Consider the following 20,825-nt stretch of genomic DNA (forward strand, 5'->3'; position numbering starts at 1 on the left):
TGGACACCATGTCAGTTGTGGAATCCTCACAGGAACCCTGAAATCCAGGGGCAGACTTGTTTATTTTGTGATCCCTTTGCTTCTCTTTCTATGACAATTTCCTTCTTTCTCAATTTTGGACTCACCAAATAGGAGGGCGATTTGGTGGCTGCATTCACAAAAGATAGATAAGAAACCTGTGGGTGACCTGTGGATCACCAGGAGAGGGGACCGCTCTGCCCGTCATCCAGACCTTGGGGGGGTGGGTCACGCAATATCTGGGCTTTCTCAGAGCCCTGCCCGTTCTTGTCAGGGGGCTATGACTGCAAACCCAGCCTGCAACTGGTGTGGGTGAAAGGCACTGGCAGGGAAAATGGAAGTGACTCTGGGACCAGAAGTCGGCTTACCAAGCCCAAGTGCATGGCTGCTTGATGGGTCCCACTGGTGAGTCTCCCCAGCCTCCCTGCTGCACTCGCTGTGGTCATGTGAGTCTCTTCTCCACGTCTGGCCGCCATCCTGGGCATGCTCTCCTCAGACCCGGAACTAGAGCTTCTGAGTCTGTCCCGCTTGCCTTCTCTGGCTCCATTTCTTAGTCACCAGGGTGCTAACCGTCTCCCTGTCCCCACCATTTGCTCTCACAGAAGCCTCTGATATTATTTACATCTCGGTCTCGATAGATAGATCTGTGTGGATATTTACTTCAAATGTTGTGGTTACCAAAGTTTTATTTGCATCATAGTTAATTCCTTAGAGATTCTGTTAAAAATATAGAAGTCAGAACCTGATCCTTGATCTCCTAAATGAGTATTTTTATGTAGTATTAAATGTAGTATTAAAAAAAATCTTGCCATATAATTTTGCTGCTTCAGTGTTAGACAACCACTTCTTTATTTAACCCCCCTCTTCTTGGTTTCTTACCTATTTCACTCATTCTTAAAAGGTATTTCAGACATCAGCAAATAGGCAGGTAACACTGAAGTTGTTGATGAAGTGAGGTGGGTGTGGATATGACAGAAGTTGAAAAAGATTAGCAGAACTATTAACTACTTTTGATGCCACCTAGGGTGAGGCATTCTGTGGGGGCTTTATCTTTAGTCGCTCATTCCGTCTCTTCTAAACATCTTTTTAAAAGGTAAGTGTAATTGTCCCCATCTTACAGACAGGGAAATGGATCTCATAGAGGTTAAGTAGTGGTAAAACAGCCAGGATATGGTGAAGGAAATTTTCAAATCCTGGTGTCTTGGTTTCCCCAGAGCCTGCATTGCTCTGGTCTAGAGATAAACCATGGGTGCTGGAGACATTGAAGGTCAGCTCTGCTAGCATTTCCTTTGGTTTTCTTGGACCAGTGGCCGTGAAATGTATGGAAACATCCATGCCCTTTCCCCCTCCCCAAATAAAGGGTTCTGTGGTCAAGTAAGTTTTGGAAATGCCGCTTTCAGTAGCCTGGTCTTGGAGCGTGATCATAAACTAACATGGTGCTGGTGGTTTAGTCACTAAGTCGTGTCCGACTCTTGTGACCCCATGAACTGTAGCCTGCCAGGCTCCTCTGTCCGTGGGATTCTCCAGGCAAGAATACTGGAGTGGGTTGCCATTTCCTTCTCCAATAAACTAACATACTGAAGACCTAAAAAATCCCATACAGTGATGATTACTTAGGTCAAGCCCATTTTCACAGGAATTTCACCGTCATGATATTATATTTCCAAGAAACACTGCCTTAACTTACGGGGTATATAATAGTATATGGTACTAACATTTGGGGAAACATCAGCATAGCACACAGGCAGCCACATTTGAAGGGAATGTGAGAAAAATAGAAGGAAAAGGACAGACAGCCAAAGAGAAGAGCTGTCTGCTGTGTCCTCCTCTGAAAAGGGAAAAATGGCACCAGGGCTACCAAAAGGGCCACAGAACCTTCCCACCAGCTCCTCTGCAGTCCTCAGTGATGGAGCACGTGCGTCCCCTGAGTCCCTGCTACTGTGACAAGCCACAGAGCTGCTCACCGAGTCCCTATGGCAATGCTAAACCATGGAGGAATACCTTCTCAGTAGGTTAGCGGATGCTGCTCAGACTACACTGCAGTAGTATCACGAGCCTGATTTTCTGGGTTGCAGAGCCAAGTGGTGGGAAATAGCCTCTCCCTCTGCTTCCTGGACCTTTGTATGTTTGTTTCAGTGAATACACCTCAAGTTACAATTTTCAATTAAAAAACGAGACAATAGTGTTGGATTAATTCACCATGGCTTTTTTTATTTTATTTTTTTACCTGGAGCAAAACAGGCTTTCTAAGGTACCCATCCAAGACTGCACGGGAAATGGCACAAAACCCAGATGGGAGTTTTCACAAAACCATGCTCACTGCTGGTCTGAGATCAAGGGCCCAGGAGGAGCTGGAGGAAGGGCAGGGCAAAATCTGGATACTTCGGAGGCACACCTGCCAGCAGTCTCCTGGGCTAACAGGGCTGCCCACCTGCTGATTTCCTTGTGCAATACTGGAAGATTTTGAGTTGGTTAATTATACAGCTGATGAGCTTGGGGGAGTTTGCTTTCAGAGTCTCTCACTCCAGTTGACGAGAGGAGAAGCATCACATGTCACGTAACGTCCTCTGCCCTTGGGGAGTGAGTTAAGTCAGATTTTTGAAAGGTGGCACATTCGTTAAGAAGAACATCTGGAGTTCTTGCGTCCCTTGCATCCAAGTGTGCCGGTCGTGCCTTTTCTCAGTTTCTGGAAAACCCTGTTGCGGAGAGTGTCTTTCCCTGCCTGGTTTTACTCTTCTGTGCAGCACAGATGTACCTGAAGATGAGAAAGGAAGTGATCTCTGCCAGCATCACTTCTTCCAGGCTCTGATGGGGCCTGCAAGCCTGCAGTATTCCTGAGGCCATCCACATGTCTGCATCCTACAAGACAGATGAAATATAATTTCCCTTTGAGACAGGCTTACGAAGCTTCCAGTTACAGGAAATGAGAAACCAAGACATGAGCAGACTTACTTGACAGGGAGGAAACGGAGAATCCCACTCAGGAGCAAGGTGCAGGGAAGCTCAGGGGTGACCAGCTGTGTCGCAGACCTGCGGGGCAGGGGGAGAAAAGACTCTAGCGGGAGGGTCTGAAAAATATTAAATCACGTGAGATAATGAAAGGAGAACTGGTAGATCGCTGGATATGTTTCCTTGCGGTGTAGAAAAACTAGCAGAAGCTATAGAGAAAACTAAATGAAAAAATAAGGCAATTATTAATTCCAGATAACATGAGAAGTTGTACAAGAAAGGAAATGCTGATAGTGTATTACTTGGTTTGGCAGTGAACAAAAATTACATAGCTAGAATATAACAGGATGAAGGATGTGTAAGTGGAGGAGTAGAGATTATATGAAAGCCAAATATTTGGTATTATAGGTCATCAGATAATTTCTAAAACTGGGAAATGAAATAGCAATAAAATACATATTTTGGTTAACTATGAAATAAACACAAAATAACAAACTAGGCAAAAGTTTTTTATCAATTTTTTTTTTACAAAGTATAGTTGATTTGCAGTGTTGTGTTAATTTCTGCTACACAGCAAAGTCCTTCATTTATACATGTATATACACTTTTTATGTATGTATTTTTCCATTGATTTGTCATAGGATATTGGATATAGTTCTCTGCAGCAGGACCTTGTTGTTTATCCATTATGTATATAAAAGCTTACATCTGCTAACGTCAATCTCCCACTCCATTTCCCCCCAACTACCTTCCCCTTGGCAACCACTGTTCTTTTCTCTATGTCCATGATTCTGTTTCACAGATAGGTTCATGTATGTCATATTTTAGATTCCACATACAAGTGGTATCATACGGTATTTACCTTTCTCTTTCTGACTGACTTCACTTAGTATGAGAATCTTTCACTCCATCTGTGTTGTTGCAAATGGCTTTCTTTCTTTTTTATTCTATTTGTATATGTATGACATCTTGTTTATCCATTCCTTTGTTGATGTTTAGGTGGTTTCTCTGTCTTGTTGCCTAATTGTGCTGCTATGAACACTGGGTGTGTGTGTCTTTTTTTTTTTTTAAACAAAAAATTAATTGTATTAGTTTGGTAGGGCTGCCATAACAAATACCATGGAGTAGGTGACTTAAACAGCAGAAGTACATTTTCTCACAGTTCTTGAGGGTAGAGTCCAAGATGCAGGTGTCAGCAGGGCTGGCTTCTTCTGAGGCCTCTCTCCTTGGCTTGCAGATGGCCGCCTTCCCCCTGTATCTTCATGAGGTCTTTCCCCTGTATGTGTCTGTGTCCTCATTTCCTGATTTCCCTCTATGGGCACCGGTCATACTGGATTAGAAGACCCACCGTAGTGACCTCATTTTAACTTAATCACCTCTTTAAAGTCTCTGTCTGCAAATACAGTCACACTCTGAAGTACTGAGGGCTAAGAATTCAACATACATATTTGGGGAGGACATGATTTATTTTTAGCCTGTAACAGTCACACAGTAAACTAAGCAAATGAAATAAAGCAGTTATTAACTCAAGGAAAAATAATAGTTTTAGCAGAAATGATCATAGTAAACTATCTGGTCAGCAGCAAACAATATTTACACTGTCATTAAAATGTAAATGCTAAGTTTTAACCAAGCTTTGTACCATTGAGAATATAGGTGTGGCAGTAATGTAGGAGATGAGACGGGTGAGGACTAACAGGGTGAGATCCTCAGCCACCATAAAGGACAGATATGTAATAGATAATATTTGAAACAGGTTACTCAAGGAAGAGTAGAACAGGATTATTTATAGATATGTAGGTAAACATTTACAAAAACAGCTTAAAAGTGATTCAAAGTAGTTGCATGAGTTTGGTGAGAAGGAAGTGGGGTGGGGAGGGCTAGAGAAAGGAACTACTAAACTGTATTGTAAGTTTTCTGTAGTGTAATGTTCTAACCGTGAAGATACTACTGTGGTTAAGAACTAATTTTTTTTAAAGTTTGACTTTTGAAAAAAGTTATTTATTTTAATTAGAGAATAATTGCATTAAAATATTGTGTTGGTTTCTGCCATACATCAGCATGAGTCAGCCATAGGGATGCATATGTCCCCTCCCTCTTGAACATCCCTCTGACCGCCCACCCCATACCACTTCTCCAGGTGGTTCCAGAGCACCGGCTGTGAGCTTCCCATGTCACACAGCATACATACTGTCCGTTTTACACATGGTGATGTCGGTAATGTGTGTGTGTCATTGCTGCTCTCTCGATTTGTTCCACCCACCCTCTCCTTCACACACTGTGTCCACAGGTCTATTCTCTATATCTGTGTCTCCACTGCTGCCTTGCAAATAGGTTCATCAGTACCATCTTCCTAGATTGCATATGTATACATTAATATATGGTATATATTTTTTTTCTTTCTGGCTTAATTCACTCTATAGAATAGGTTCGACAGTCAGCCACTTCATTAGAACTGACTCAAATGCATTCCTTTTTATGGCTAAGTAATATTCCTTTGTATATATGAACGACAACTTCTTTATCCTTTCATCTGTCGATGGACACCTAGGTTGCTTCCATGTCCTAGCTATTGTAAATAGTGCCACAATGAACATTGGGGTACATGTGTCTTTTTCAGTTATGTTTTCCTGAGATGATATGCCCAGTAGTGGGATTGTTGGGTCATATGGTAGTTTTATTGCTTGTTTTTAAAGGAGTCTCCGTACTGTTCTGCATAGTGACTGTATCAGTTTACCTACCAACAGTGCAAGAGGGTTTCCTTTTCTCTACACCCTCTCCAGCATTTATTTTTTGTAGGTTTTTTGATCATGGCCATTCTGACCATTCTGTGAGGTGATATATCATTATAGTTTCAATTTACATTTCTCTGGATCATCGAAAAAGCAAGAGAGTTCCAGAAAAACAGCTATTTCTGCTTTATTGACTATGCCAAAGCCTTCAACCATGTGGATCACAATAAACTGTGGAAAATTCTGAAAGAGATGGGAATACCAGACCACCTGACCTGCCTCTTGAGAAACCTGTATGCAGGTCAGGAAGCAACAGTTCGAACTGGACATGGAACAACAAACTGGTTCCAAATAGGAAAAGGAGTACGTCAAGGCTGTATATTGTCACCCTGCTTATTTAACTTATATGCAGAGTACATCATGAGAAACGCTGGGCTGGAAGAAGCACAAGCTGGAATCAAGATTGCCGGGAGAAATATCAATAACCTCAGATATGCAGATGACACCACCCTTATGGCAGAAAGTGAAGAGGAACTAAAAAGCCTCTTGATGAAAGTGAAAGATGAGAGTGAAAAAATTGGCTTAAAGCTCAACATTCAGAAAACTAAGATCATGGCATCTGGTTCCATCACCTCATGGGAAATAGATGGGGAAGACAGTGGAAAGTGTCAGACTTTATTTTTTTGGGCTCCAAAATCACTGTGGATGGTGACTGCAGCCATGAAATTAAAAGATGCTTACTCCTTGGAAGGAAAGTTATGACCAACCTAGATAGCATATTAAAAAGCAGAGACATTACTTTGCCAACAAAGGTCCGTCTAGTCAAGGCTATGGTTTTTCCAGTGGTCATGTATGGATGTGAGAGTTGGACTGTGAAGAAAGCTGAGCACCGAAAAACTGATGCTTTTGAACTGTGGTGTTGGAGAAGACTCTTGAGAGTCCCTTGGACTGCAAGGAGATCCAACCAGTCCATCCTGAAGGAGATCAGTCCTGGGTGTTCATTGGAAGGACTGATGTTGAAGCTGAAACTCCAATCCTTTGGCCACCTCATGCGAAGAGTTGACTCATTGGAAAAGACCCTGGTGCTGGGAGGGATTGGGGGCAGGAGGAGAAGGGGATGACAGAGGATGAGATGGCTGGATGGCATCACCGACTCGATGGGCATGAGTTTAAGTAAACTCTGGGAGTTGGTGATGGACAGGGAGGCTTGGCATGCTGTGATTCATGGGGTTGCAAAGAGTCGGACACGACTGAGCGACTGAACTGAACTGAACTGTCCAGGTTTCCTAGCACCACTTATTAAAGAGAGGCTGTTTTTCCTTGTTGTATATTCATGCCTCCTTTGTCAAAGAGAAGGTGTCCATTGTCACATGGGTTTTTATCTGGGATTTCTATCTTGTTCCATTTGTCTATATTTGTATTTTTGTGCCAGTACCATACTTTAGCTTTGTAGCATAGTCTGAAGTCAGGACAGTTGATTCATGCAGCTCTGTTTTTCTTTCTCAAGACTGATTTGGATATTTGGGGTCTTTTGTGTTTCCATTGAATCTGTAGATTGCTTTGGGTAATACAGTCATTTTCACAATATTGATTCTTCCATTCCAAGACCATGGTATATCTCTCCATCTGTTTGTGTCATCTTTATTTCTTTCATCAGTGTCTTACAGTTTTCTGCATATACGTCTTTTGTCTCTTTCAGTTCAGTTTGGTTCAGTCGCTCAGTCATGTCTGACTCTTTGTGACCCCATGGACTGCAGCATGCCAGGCCTCCTTGTCCATTACCAACTCCTGGAGTATATGCAAATTCATGTCCATTGAGTCAGTGATGCCATCCAACCATCTCATCCTCTATCATCCCCTTCTCCTTCCACCTTCAATCTTTCCCAACATCAGGGTCTTTTCCAGTGAGTTAGTTCTTCGCATCAGGTGGCCAAAGGATTGGAGTTTTAGCTTCAACATCAGTCCTATCAATGAACACTCAGGACTAATCTCCTTTAGGATGGACTGGTTGGATCTCCTTGCAGTCCATGGGACTCCTAGAGTCTTCTCCAACACCACAGTTCAAAAGCATCAATTCTTTGGTGCTCAGTTTTCTTTATAGTCCAACTCTCATATCCATACATGACTACCGGAGAAACCATAGCCTTGACCAGACGGACCTTTGTTGGTAAAGTAATGTCTCTGCTTTTTAATATGCTGTCTCGGTTGGTCATAACTTTCCTTCTAAGTAGTAAGCGTCTTTTAATTTCATGGCTGCAGTCACCATCTGCAGTGATTTTGAAGCCCAAGAAAATGAAGTCTGTCACTGTTTCCACTGTTTCCCCATCTATTTGCCATGAGGTGATGGGACCAGATGCCATGATCTTAGTTTTCTGAATGTTGAGCTTTAAGCCAACTTTTTGACTCTCCTCTTTCACTTTCATCAAGAGGCTCTTTAGTTCTTCTTCACTTTCTGCCATAAGGGTGGTGTCATCTGCATATCTGAGGTTATTAATATTTCTCCCATGATCTTGATTCCAGCTTGTGTTTCATTCAGCCCAGCGTTTCTCATGATGTACTCTGCATATAAGTTAAATAAGCAGGGTGACAATATAGAACCTTGACGTACTCCTTTTCCTATTTGGAACCAGTTTGTTGTCCCATGTCCAGTTCAAACTGTTGCTTCCTGACCTGCATACAGGTTTCTCAAGAGGCAGGTCAGGTGGTCTGGTATTCCCATCTCTTTCAGAATTTTCCACAGTTTATTGTGATCCACACAGTCAAAGGCTTTGGCACAGTCAATAAAGCAGAAGTAGATGTTTTTCTGGAACTATCTTGCTTTTTCGATGATCCAGCGGGTGTTGGCAGTTTGATCTCTGGTTCCTCTGCCTTTTATAAAACCAGCTTAAACATCTGGAACTTCATGGTTCACGTATTGTTGAAGCCTGGCTTGGATTAGGTAGGTTTATTCCCAGCTATTCTTTTTGTTTCAGTGGTTAATGGGATTGTTTTCTTAATTTCTCTTTCTGATTTTTCATTATTAGTGTGTAGGAATGCAAGGGATTTCTGTGTATTAATTTTATATTCTGTGACTTTACTATATTCACTGAATAGCTCTAGTAGTTTTCTGGTGGCATCTTTAGGATTTTTTGTATGTATTATCTTATCATCTGCAAACAGTGAGACTTATTCTTTTCCTATATGGATTCCTTTTTATTTATTTTTCTTCTCTGATTGCCATAGCTGGGACTTCCAAAGCTATGTTGAATAATATTGGTGAGAATGGGGACCCTTGTCTTTTTCCTGATCTTAGAGGAAATGCTTTCAATTTTTCACTCTTGAGAATAGTATTTGCTGTAGGTTTGTCATATATAGCCTTTATTATGTTGAGGTAGATTTCTTCTGTGCCTACTTTCTGGAGAGCTTTTATCATAAATGGGTGTTGAATTTTGTCAAAAGTTTTCTCTACATCTATTGAGATGATCATGCAGTTTTTATCTTCTCATTTGTTAATACGGTATATCAACTTGATTAACTTGAGTATATTGAAGACTTCTTGCATCCCTGGGATAAAGCCCACTTGATTGTGATAGATGATCGTTTTAATGTGTTGTTGGATTATGTTTGGTAGAATTTTGTTGAGGATTTTTGCATCTATGTTCATCAGTGATATTGGCCTGTAGTTTTCTGTTTTTGTGGTATCTTTGGTTGTGGTATCAGGGTGACGGTGGTCTCAGAATGAGTTCAGGAATGTTCCTTCCTCTGCAATTTTCTGGAAGAGTTTGAGCAGAATCGGTGTTAGCTCTTCTCTAATCTTTTGATACTATTTGCTTGTGAAGTCATCTGACCTTGTGCTTTTGTTTGTTGGAAGGTTTTTTATTAGAGTTTTGATTTCCATGCTTGTGATTAGTCTGTTCATGTTTCCTATTTCTTCCTGGTTCTGCTTTGGGAGGTTATTATCATTTTGAGTTATAGTTTTGTTCGAGTATATGCCCAGGAGTGGAATTGCGGGGTCATATGGTTAGTTTTCTGAGGAACCTCCATACTGTCCTCCATAGGGGCTGCACCAGCTTACATTCCCACCAATGATGTGGAAGGATTCCCTTCTCTCCATACCCTCTCCAGCACTTGTTATTTGTAGACTTTTTACTGATGGGCCTTCTGAGGTGGTACTTCACTGTAGTTTTCATTTGTGTTTCTCTAATAATTAGCAATGTTGAGCATCTTCCCATGTGCCTGTTGGCCATCTGTATATTTTCTTTGGAGAAATGTCTGTTTAGGTCTTCTGCCCATTTTTCAATTGGGTTGTTTGTTTGTTTTTTGTTGCATTAGGCAAAAGTTTTTATTTCTGTCCTAATGTAGCTATCAGGTTTCAAGTGACAGCCTTGCTCCCTGAAACATCAGGTACCCATTCTCCTGTTTGTTCTGTTGTTCTAACAGGGCAGAATTTCATTCCCAAGTTAACCTCATGATTCAGTATGGCTCATTGTGTCTGCATTCCATTTATCAAGAAGGAAGAAAGAATGAAGAAGAAGTCAAAATATATGTTTCAATTGTCTTTTAAGGAAGATTCCTGAAAGTTACATGTAATGCTTAACTCACATCCCTTTAGCCCAGATTTAATTGCACAACCATGTATAGGGGAGCTTGAAAATATATATTTTTATTCTAGAACTCTTGAGCTCAGCTAGAAGTTGGCATATGTATTCCTATGGAAGAATGGGAGATGGATATAGGGGAACTAGCCATTTCTTCATTCTTCTTTATTTATTCATATTATTTAGAAATGTGGAAGTAAATTCCAGAAGTAGTATCTGAATTTACTGAAATTAGTTACTAGTTGGAGAAGGAGCCTTTTGGACAGGGAATAGTGGTGCCTGTTATTGCTGTATTTTGTTACAAATTTTTAGTACCGTTATCACTAACTTTTGAAAATTATGTGCATATATTATGTTGATAAAATAAATAAGTTAAAAGAAACCATAGTGTCTCTGACACGTGGATGTGCTGGAAGCCTATGCAGGGTGAGAGTACATTTCTCCATTTTGCCTTATATTTCTCCCCACTCATTTCTAAATTTACAGTGAACCTTGTGTTTTTAAGCTTCTTCACAAAGTGAAAAATTATGATTCCAAATTGCAGAGAGACAGTAGTTGGATTTATAAGTTCTCCCTTCTGTCTACCCCATTTTTCTTGTGTTACAGAAATACAAAGAAAATCTTCCCAGTGGACAATAAAAGCAATAGTGATGAGTAAGCCAGGGACATGACTCAGAAGCTTAAGGCAGGTTTGTTTACTTCTGGAGTGTTAAACGTGTCTCTTTGAAAAGCCGGCTATCTTTCTACTATCACTTTACTCTTAATTCATAGCCTTTTAAAGTGTGAGAAACAGTGACGCTTAATCTGCAGATTCTGATTTTGATCAGCTCAGCTAACAGCTCATGCCAAATCTTATCCTCTTAACTTCTCCCTTTTCAAATTCATATCCACTCCTGACTTAGACCAGCCAATAGTCCAGCCAATTTCAGCCTCCTTGTCCCTGTGAATGGAAGTAGATTTCACAAAGGCTCAACTCATCTGCTGTGTGAAAATGATCCACAGCCACAGAGAAGAAAATAAAATGCTGAGCTGAGACAAACACAGAACCAGTGCTGAATAGGAGCCTGAAGGATAATGATCAAACTGATAATCAATATTATCATTATTGGCTTGTGGAATAATAATGAAATTGAGGTTCAATTTGCTGTAGTTTGACTTGCTTTTGTATAGGTCTTTTCTGATACTTGATAGTTGTACAAGGCAGATACCATCATCATCACCCCAACTCTTGAGGTGTCATATCTCCACCCGGGATTAGCAGTGAATCAGTGGGGTTGGGTTTCAACTCAGGATTGTCTGACTTTAAAGCCTATGCCGTTTGAATAGCACCTGACTGAATTTGTAGTGGCCACCTCACCCAGGGTCCAGCAGTCCAGCATTTTCTGAGCATCTCCTTTATTTTAAGCACCTTACTAGGTTCAGTGAAGAGCACAGAGCTGGACCACATGGAAGGTACTCTGTAGAGTCATATCAGCTTGATACGAAAATCACAGCTACAAATGCAAGCTCATGCATAGTAATTTGCCCAGGTCATCTTGAATCTTGCCCGTTTCCCAGAATGATTATTAATGGCACTCCCTTTCCCTCTCCTGATTGCCCTGGTTTGAGTGATGAACTGTATATGGCTGTTGTAGCACATGTTGGCCATGCCCCATTCGTATCCTGTCACTGTCACCATCCCAGCATTCACATTGGGTTTCTAGCTCCCAGCACCTGCCTTGCTTTCATGTGAAGCTTTCTCTTGCCACTGGCCTTGCTCATAGGCTGGAGGTGCTGGGGTGCCAGCTCCAGGTGGAGCAGCTCTCCCGCAATGACTGGACTCTCCAGTTGGTGTATCAATGCCCCAGCTCCCTCCCCCTGGGTGGAACAACTGATGTGTGTGTCCTGTCCTGGCTAGCCCATCCCCACAGGACTGAGCTCCAGCTGCTCCCACGGTAACCGGCTTGATCTGCACCTTTTACTGGCTGCTCTTCCTCCCTCTCCCTCTTTTCCACTCCCCTGTAGCCTTTCCTGTAGCTTTCAAATCCTGTATTTGCCTTCAGATTCTTGTCTGAGCATTTCCTCTTGGCTGTAACTCAAACAGGAACAGCCATGTTATCTACTAACATCAGGGTTGGTGGTTTGTTTTCAAGTCCAGTGTTCAGGGGTGCAGTGAGACTTGAACTTGACCCAGACATTTGGATGTGGTTTAAATAACAGTGTGTGGAGGGGATGACAACACAGGTGAAGGTGGCTAGACATGCAGGGGAGGCGGGTGAAGGAAAGGGTACAGACTTGGACTGGACTTTGGTTCTCTGAGCCGAGGCCTAGGTCACTGGGGATCCGAGAGCGGCCTGCGGTGTTTGAGCAGGACGCACTGCTTTTGGAAGCCAAGTCTGGCAGGGAGCAGGCAGATTGGATGAGGAAGGAGAGAGCTGAGTCAGAGAAGCCTGTGGGGAGAATGTCACTGTGACCCAAATAGGAGGCAACACTGAACCCAGAGTGGAGGGAAAATGCAGTGGAAAAGGGTAATGATGAGTTCCTTCGAAGGAGAATCTGTTTTATTTAGTGGCTGACCAGCTACGAAGGTCAAAGCCCTGGATGAGTCAATGGTGGCAGCTCTGTGGGCCCACTGCCCTCAGCCTTGAGTGGCAGGGGTGACAGGCCAATGCCTGAGGAAGCCAGTGCCCTGAAATGTTAGCAGCTATGGTGAGTGCCCATTGAATGGTGGCTGCAATATAGAATGGCTCAGTTGCTTCAGCCATCTCTGACTTTTTGCGACTGTATGGATTGCAGCCCACCAGGCTCCTCTCTTACTGGGATTCTTCAGGCAAGAATACTGGAGTGGGTTGGCCATGCCCTCCTCCAGGGGATCTTCCCAACCCAGGGATCGAACCCACATCTCCTGCATTGGCAGGTGGATTCTTTATCGCTGAGCCAATGGGAAAGCCCCAATCTAGAGTGTGAAAAAAAAGTGAAGTGTTAGTCGCTCAGTTGTGTCCAACTCTCTGCAACCCCATAGTCTGTAGCCCACCAGACTCCCCTGTCCATGGAATTCTCCAGGCAAGAATACTGGAGTGGGTCGCCATGCCCTCCTCCTGGGGATCTTTCTCACCCAGGGATCGAGCCTAAGTCTCCTGCATTGCAGGCAGATTGTTTACAGTCTGAGTCACCAGGGAAGCCCATAGTCTAGAGTGTACTTTGCTTTAATTATGAGACCCAAGGGGGAAGAGCTCAAGCCGGGGTCAGACTGAACAGGGTTCTTAGTCCTGTTTCTCAGGGAAATGGCCTTGAGTTTGATCACCTCCTGAGCCTCACTTTCCTCAGTTTTTAAAGACTGTTTCCTTTGTGCATGCATTTCGAGGACCTGATGAGACAGTGCCTAGGAGTGGTTGTCACGGAGTGGGGTGAGCACCCCAGCATGCTCAGAAAGTGATGCTGTGAGGGAGGAAAAAGAATTTTTCTTTGACTCCTCTGGGTTCTTGGCTGAGTCATCTCCCCCCCACCCAAGAATAAAAGGGAAATTATCAGGAGAAAGCAAATTTAAATTTAATTTTGTAATTAAAATGACTGAACTTGGCTGACTCCCTCCCCGCCCCAGCAATATAAGGTCTGAAGAAGTGACCAAGGCAGGCAGCTTTTATACTTTTTAGATAAAGAGACAACCTGTGAGGAATTGACAGGATAAAAAAGTTCAGGTTTGGAGTAGTAAATTGATAAAGCAGTGACAGAGTTTGTTTATACAGCCTCTTAGCCCTGAGTCCTATCTCTGGTGACAGGGAGGGTGCCTTTCACATAGGAGGTTTTATTTCCTGCTGTTGACCGAAAAAGCTGCACCATGTGAGAATTGTGAATTGAGTTTTATTTGTGGCAAAATGAGGATTGCAGCCCAGGAGATAGCACGTCAGATACCTCTGAGCAACTGCTCCAAAGAGGCAGTCAGGGGAGGTCAAATATAAGATTTTGATGAAGGGGGAGTTCAATGCAATCACATCCTTTTTACAAGAGGTTTTTTGCTAGATACAAGAACTGATGTCACCATGAAGGGATTTAGTGCTTTTCTAGGTATGAAGAGATGCAAGGATTGTCATCATGAAATCAGTTCCTGAAAGTATCTGACTATATAAAGATGTGTTCTACCTGATTCCCTGGAGCACAGATTTCCCAGGCAAGAAAACTGGAGTGGATTGCCATCTCCTTCCCCAAGGGATCTTTATGACACAGGGATTGAATCCGCATCTCCTACATTAGCAGGCGGATCCTTTCACTGAGCCACCAGGGAAGCCCAGATGTTTCTTACTGAAGGGTAACTTCTACGCAGTTTTCAGCACTTTGCTTGTGTCTCCTGTTTCTTAAAAATAATCAGCCTCGCCAGTGGTTAAGAGTCTGCCTTGCAATGCAAGGGACACCTGTTCGATCCCTGGTCCGGGAAGATCCCACATGCCTCAGAGCAACTCAGCAAGCTGCAACTCCTGAAGCCCATGCACCTAGAGCCTGTGCTCCACAACAAGAGAAGCCAGCCCGACAAGAAGCCCGCACACCACAACGAGGAGTTGTCCCTGCTCGCTGCAGGTAGAGAAGAGCTAAGTGCAACAACAAAGACCCATCACAGCCCCCCTCCCCCCGCCCAAAATGGTCAGCCTAAAATCATCCTCATAACACAGAGATGCATTCTGGGGACTTCCCTGGTAGTCCAGTGGTTAAAACTTTGCACTCACAATGCAGGGGGACCAGGTTCGAGTCCTGGTCAGGGAACTAGATCCCTCATGCTGCAACTAAGACTCAGCACAGCTAAACCAGTAAGTAAATATTTTTTGGAAAAAAAGCCAAAAGAAAGGTACACACTTTGGGGTGGTATTTCTGCTCCCCTTGAATATTTCTGTCTCTATCTCTGAAGCCCAGAAGCAGATAGTACTCTTGCAGATTCTGTGGCAGACTCAGCATTAAGACTGTGGATGAAAAAATAGTCTTCTTTGCTCCAGATAATCTTTTCATCTCTAGGCAGCTGCAATATTAGGGAGTTTCTATTCTATACTTTCTGCCAGAGATCATATTCCATTTCATGGATGGCTGTAGGTCAATAAACAGTTTTATATTTTTGCTCTTCAAAGGCTCCAAACACCATTCATTTCAAAAATAAGCCGCCATCCACCTCGACTCCCTTCCAGGCTCTCTCCTTACCATGAAAATGCTCTCCACACACAGAGCCCAGTGGCAATGGTGGCAACAGGAGAACCTCTAACACAGACCTGAGCCAAACAGACACATTGTCCTTCAGGGGAACCACGACAGAGGAGTGAACCCCCTTCTGTTCTGTTCTGAAGGCAGTGCTGGCTGAGTCTTCTGAATCAGTGCTTCACAGAGTGGGTTATTTAGTTTGAAAGGTCTCTAGATGGACTCGGCTGGCCCAGGTGGCATTTTTCCTGACCTCTCTGGGTGTGCCTGAGGTCAGCTCTCCCTGGGCTGCGTCTCCCGCCTCACGCCTGTGATGCCACCCCTGCCCAGCTGCTGCTGCTCACGCTGCAGTGGTCTAGTGAGGCTGGATGTGGCTCCTGGGCCCATGCCCCTCTCTGGTCCTCAGAGGTGGCCACGGTGTGGGAGCTCAGGCTGACCTGCTGGGACTCGCATCTCAGAGGACCAAACTCTGGGACTTCTGATGCTCCACCTAAATCCCTCAGTGCTGGACGGGACTCTCCTAGATCTCAACAGCAACATAGCAAAACCCTGAGGAAACCACTCCTTGCCGCTTTCAGGGACTTGGTCCCTCAGCTGACCTGGGGAACTGGGGATTTCAGTAGTCCACCTTGTCTGGCTTCTCCAGAGATGAGCACGCCCCTGCAGAGGACAGAAGCCTGGGGTGGGGAGTGGGGGGTTTCCAGGCGGAGGACAGGACGTTTGGAGAGAATGAGATATACATCTTTTAATAAAGGCTGAAATGTTAAGTTGCAAAAGATAAAAAAAAAAAATCCTTTTCTTTCATTTGGGTGCCAGCAGTGGGTAATAATAAAATGGAATAATTTGAGGATTAGGTTTCCTTCTTTAGAAATTATTGGAAAACTACTGACCATAGAGGCACACTTTGGCCAGGGGGGCCCAGGAGGTCACCCTGCAACGGCATTTGATCTGAGTCATTAAAGTATTGAGGTAACCTTTTGGGCTTCCCAGGTGGCGCTAGTGGTAAAGAACCCACCTGTCAGTACAGGAGATGTAGGAGATGTAGGTTCCGTCCCTGAGCCAGGAAGATCCCCTGGAGAAGGGGATGGCAACCCACTCCAGTATTCTTGCCTGGGGAGCCCCACGGACAGAGAAGTCTGGTGGGTTACAGTCCCTAGTATTGCAGAGTCGGACATAACTGAAGCGATTTAGCACAGCGCATTTACTTACTCCTGGCGCCTCTTCATCCCTTCACAAGGCTGACGTGCCCACCCCAGCTGCTGTGGACGGTGGTTGCTCGTGGCCCACAGCTGCCGCCCTTCTCTGGAGACAGTCTCTCCTTGGCCGATGCTGTTGCACCCAGAGACGGTGGGTGATCACACCTCCCTGCCCCTCTCCACCCCTACCCAGCCGTCCACAGTGATCACTGACTGTCAGCAAGGGTCTAACAGCCTGGCCCCCACTGCCAGGCAGGACTGCTTTGCTTGGCTTTCCAGAGTTCACAGTGGGATTGATTGAAAAAGCCCACATCTTTGTTAGACTTTTTATCTGCCTTATCCTGCATCCCTCGTTCCCATGCAGCTTTCACCTGAGAACATTCCCTCACTAAGTCACATGCCCAAGAAGCCCTGCATCAGGCTACGCTGCTGCAGAACCCAGCCTGAGACTCTGGCTTGTCCGGGAGGTGAGCAGAGAGCTGGTCGGTTCCATTGTCAGAGTGTGAAGGTGCCACCTTCCTCGCTGCCATCAGAGCAGATGCCAGCTTAATTGTGGGCACAAAGAAGCTCCTTCTAGAATGAGGCTTATTTGCCCAAATATGATCCTTTTACATAAAAAAAAGCAAAAATTCTTCACTGTCTATGCTTTGGATTTCAGTTGGACTTTTTCATAAAAAATGCTTACTCAGTACAGCCTGGGATTCTTAGAAGTTTCCTGCTAATGAGAAAGAGTCTCTCCTCCCCACAGTACTCTTACAGAATGATCTAACTACTCTAGAAAATTACAATTCTGATGTTCACTCCGTGTTTCAATTCTTTCTGCCAACATTATGACTTTGAAACTCTCAAGTTCCTCTTGGAGCTAATTATCATAATTTCTGTAAGTGGATTAGAATGCCCTTTCCTTTCTGAAAAAATCTGTTCATATAAACGTTCCAAAAAATGGAAGCTTTGGATTTCATTTTTTAGGACTTTTGTGGAGTGGTTTGATCTGAGTGCCTGAATGGGGAATAAACGGAAATGGGTAAGGGTAGAGAAGTGGCCTTCCCTGGCGTGTTTTGTCTGCTCTGTATTATTCTGTCTCCAGTCGAAAGGGAATGTCTGAAAGGGCTTGAAATCTTTCTGTGGAGGCATACCCTGAGATACTTACACTAAAAAAAATTATTCATGTCCCATACAATACTTAGGGCATGCTTACACTAAAAACAATTGGTTCTTTATCTGAAATATAAATTTAACTGGGTGTCCTGCGTCTTTCTGGCAATCTCAGACTCAACACCTTCAGCCCAGGGCTTATGAAAACGTGATAGGAACCCCTCTGCACTCGAGTGTTAGTAACCCAGCCCCACTGCGCCTCCCGTCCGTACAGTGAGACCGCTGGGGAGGGGACAGTCATCACTGGCAGCCTTGTGGAGAGGGTGTCATGGGGAGTGAGAGGGTCCCCCTCTCTCCACACAGTAGGGAGCAGGGCTGTGTTTTTCTGTCCAAAGCAAAGAAGGCGTTGAGATCTTGAGCGCTCTTGCATAGGGTGGAGGTACTGCTCTGCATGATAAAGAGATATTTATTCTCAGGTGGTTATTGCTTGGGCAGTAGCCTTGCTGCTGAGCCCCTGTGCCCACCAAGCAGGGGACGCAGAGCCCAGAGGCACAGGGAAGGGGCAGGGAAGCTGCCGGTACTTCTGTCATTTGGCAGAGAGGAGCTGTTTTAGAGGAGATGTTACGCCAGGAGATGTTACACCTGCCCTTAACCTGGTGTCCTGATACACCAGCCTGGGGCTGCCTGCCCAGCGAGGGTACCCTGGCAGGAGAGGCCGTGAGGCGTTTGGGTGGCACTCTAGGAGGGTGGAGATGTGGCTGGACCCCTACTTCAGAGTACTGCGTGGCTGTGAGAAACCCCATGGCTCTGCAGAGACGTCACCCCCGTGTTTGTAAGCACCTCACTCGTTGTCTTGTAGGCCAGAACATGAAGGCCAGAGGAGCCGCCTCGGCCAACAAGAGGAGGTGGGTCCCTGGGGTCAGGGAGGTGACAATGTTCTGCTCCTCCTCTGCCTTCTCCTTCTGTTTTTCAGTCCAGGAAGTTCAGAAGAGGTAGAACCTAGGAGGGTGGGGGTTTGAATGTGTGAAGCATGACCCCTGCCCAGACATGTGCTCTCTGCCTTCAGCCACAAATCCAATGCGGAGTGGGAGGTGGAGAGCCTGGAAGTGCACATGAGATTGAAATTTAAGACTGGTTCAGACCACCTTTAATAATGAAAATTGACTAAATTGTTTGGAATCTCCCCAAGATGATGTTAAGAGACAGAAAATGTGAATTTGATAAAGCGGGGATAAAAGTAGAGATGGGAAAAAAATAGAACTTTTTTATGTCTACACTCTGATGAGAAAAGGCACTCAATAAACCAATCCCATCTAGCAAAGTGGAATTCCAGGAAGTGTAGAATTTCCCTGGTGACATGACAGCTAGACTCCCAGACTGGCCACCTGGGAGGGGGTACAGTTTGATTGCCCTCGACTGTGCATGAGGTGAAGAGGCACCCTGCCACACAGGAGAAGCCCCAAGAATTCTCCTTCCTGAAGACACACAGCTGAGCCCAGCCAGCACCCAGGGAACGGGGAGGGGGGAGCCCCCTGAGACCCGCACCCTCAGACCGAGATGAGGTCTGGATCTCAGTTTGAAAGTATGCGAGTGACAGTTGTATGAACGAGGATGACTATTAAACGCGAGCGCAAACGCTTTCTCATAACCCATAAAAATTTTAAGTGGGTAAACGGGACCAGTTATCATTCAAATCATCTTTCTTTGACATTGGAAGTTTTACAGCTTAGATCTAACACAGCCTTGAGTATATGTACATATAAATACCTGCATGTAAAAATGTGGCTAGTTGGAGGAGTTCTGTGATTCTCTTCCAGTTCTGATTGCAACCTCATGAATAAAAGTTCTTTGCTGGAAACGCCGTCGACAGCTGTGCTGATGATGTATGAGGCAGGGCTGGGCCCGGTTCACATTTCCAGGCTTGCATTTGCCGTGCGGGGCTCAGCAAGCTCAGAACTTGCATGTGTCTGTGAAATGGGAGCCCAGACACATGGCTGCTGCTTGGAAGTGGAGCTGATTAAGGAGCAGGCTCTGCTTTTCCGTTGTCAGTTCCAGTCCTGGCTTCTAAGCCCCACTTTCTTCAGTCCCTTTTCACCAGACCTGATGCATTGCTTTTCTTGCTGCAGAAGCTGTCAGAAACCTTTTTCTTTCTTACTAATCCGTGCTTTTTTACAAGCATGGGTCATAATATTCTTATTGATCTTGCAGATCTGAGCGTGCCATGACTAGTGCCTTCCCACCTACTATAATCACTGAAGGCACACGGGCTGTCATAAGTTTGCAAAATTTGAGGGAAGGAGCCAGTATTTTACAGTCTTAGTTGGACTGAATATTGAGGTTGAAAGCAAGGTTAGCAAAATTCTCTTATCTTTTTTTTCTGGCTGGTTTTGTTAGGGTAATTTTTAGCAAAGGATTGTCATTAAATGACTTCTATCTTTTGTGGCCTCGTGCCCTTGAGAAAATTATTTAACCTTTTTGTACCTTAGTTGTATCATATTTAAAGAGGATAATAATAGTGTCTACCTAATATTAAATGGCTTTTTATCGCTCTGCATGGATAGAGGAGCCTGGTGGGCTACTGTCCGTGGGATCACAAAGAGTCAGACTCGACTGAAGTGACTTGGCACACACTCATATCTGGGTGTAAGGGTTTCCCTGGTGGCTCAGTGGTAACAGAATCTGCCTGCCAGTTCAGGAAGTGCGGATTTGATCTCTGGGTTGGGAAGATCCCCCGGAGAAGGAGATGGCAACCCACTCCAGTATTCTTGCCTGGGAAATGCCATGGACAGAGGAGCCTGGTGGGCTACAGTCCCTGAGGTTGCGCAACTTAGCAACTAAACAACAATCTAGGTATAAATATAGGTTTAGATTTAGATACAGCTCCAGAAGTACAGATGCAGGTAGAGCCTTAGATTTAATCCTAGCACATAGAAAACTCTTAATATTACTATTACTACCACTTACGATTATGAGTTTTCAAGATAAGAGGCAGTGTTACATAGTGGAAAGAGTGCACGTAGGTTTTGGAGGAAATGACTTCTTAAGGCATGGCTCTGTCACTTCCTGCCAGGCCTTGGTCAAAGTGAAGGACCCCGCTGAGCCTC

The 20,825-nt window shown here is 44.4% G+C and overlaps 1 non-coding gene across 1 annotated transcript; it reads left to right on the forward strand.

Annotated features, from left to right (window-relative positions):
* Positions 1–14,937: 14,937 nt before the first annotated feature.
* Positions 14,938–15,010, forward strand: TRNAV-CAC. Its single transcript has one exon. It is a non-coding gene; the product is annotated as a tRNA-Val (tRNA).
* Positions 15,011–20,825: the final 5,815 nt, after the last annotated feature.

Source organism: Cervus canadensis, chromosome 22, assembly GCF_019320065.1.
Source record: "Cervus canadensis isolate Bull #8, Minnesota chromosome 22, ASM1932006v1, whole genome shotgun sequence".
NCBI lineage: Eukaryota > Metazoa > Chordata > Mammalia > Artiodactyla > Cervidae > Cervus > Cervus canadensis.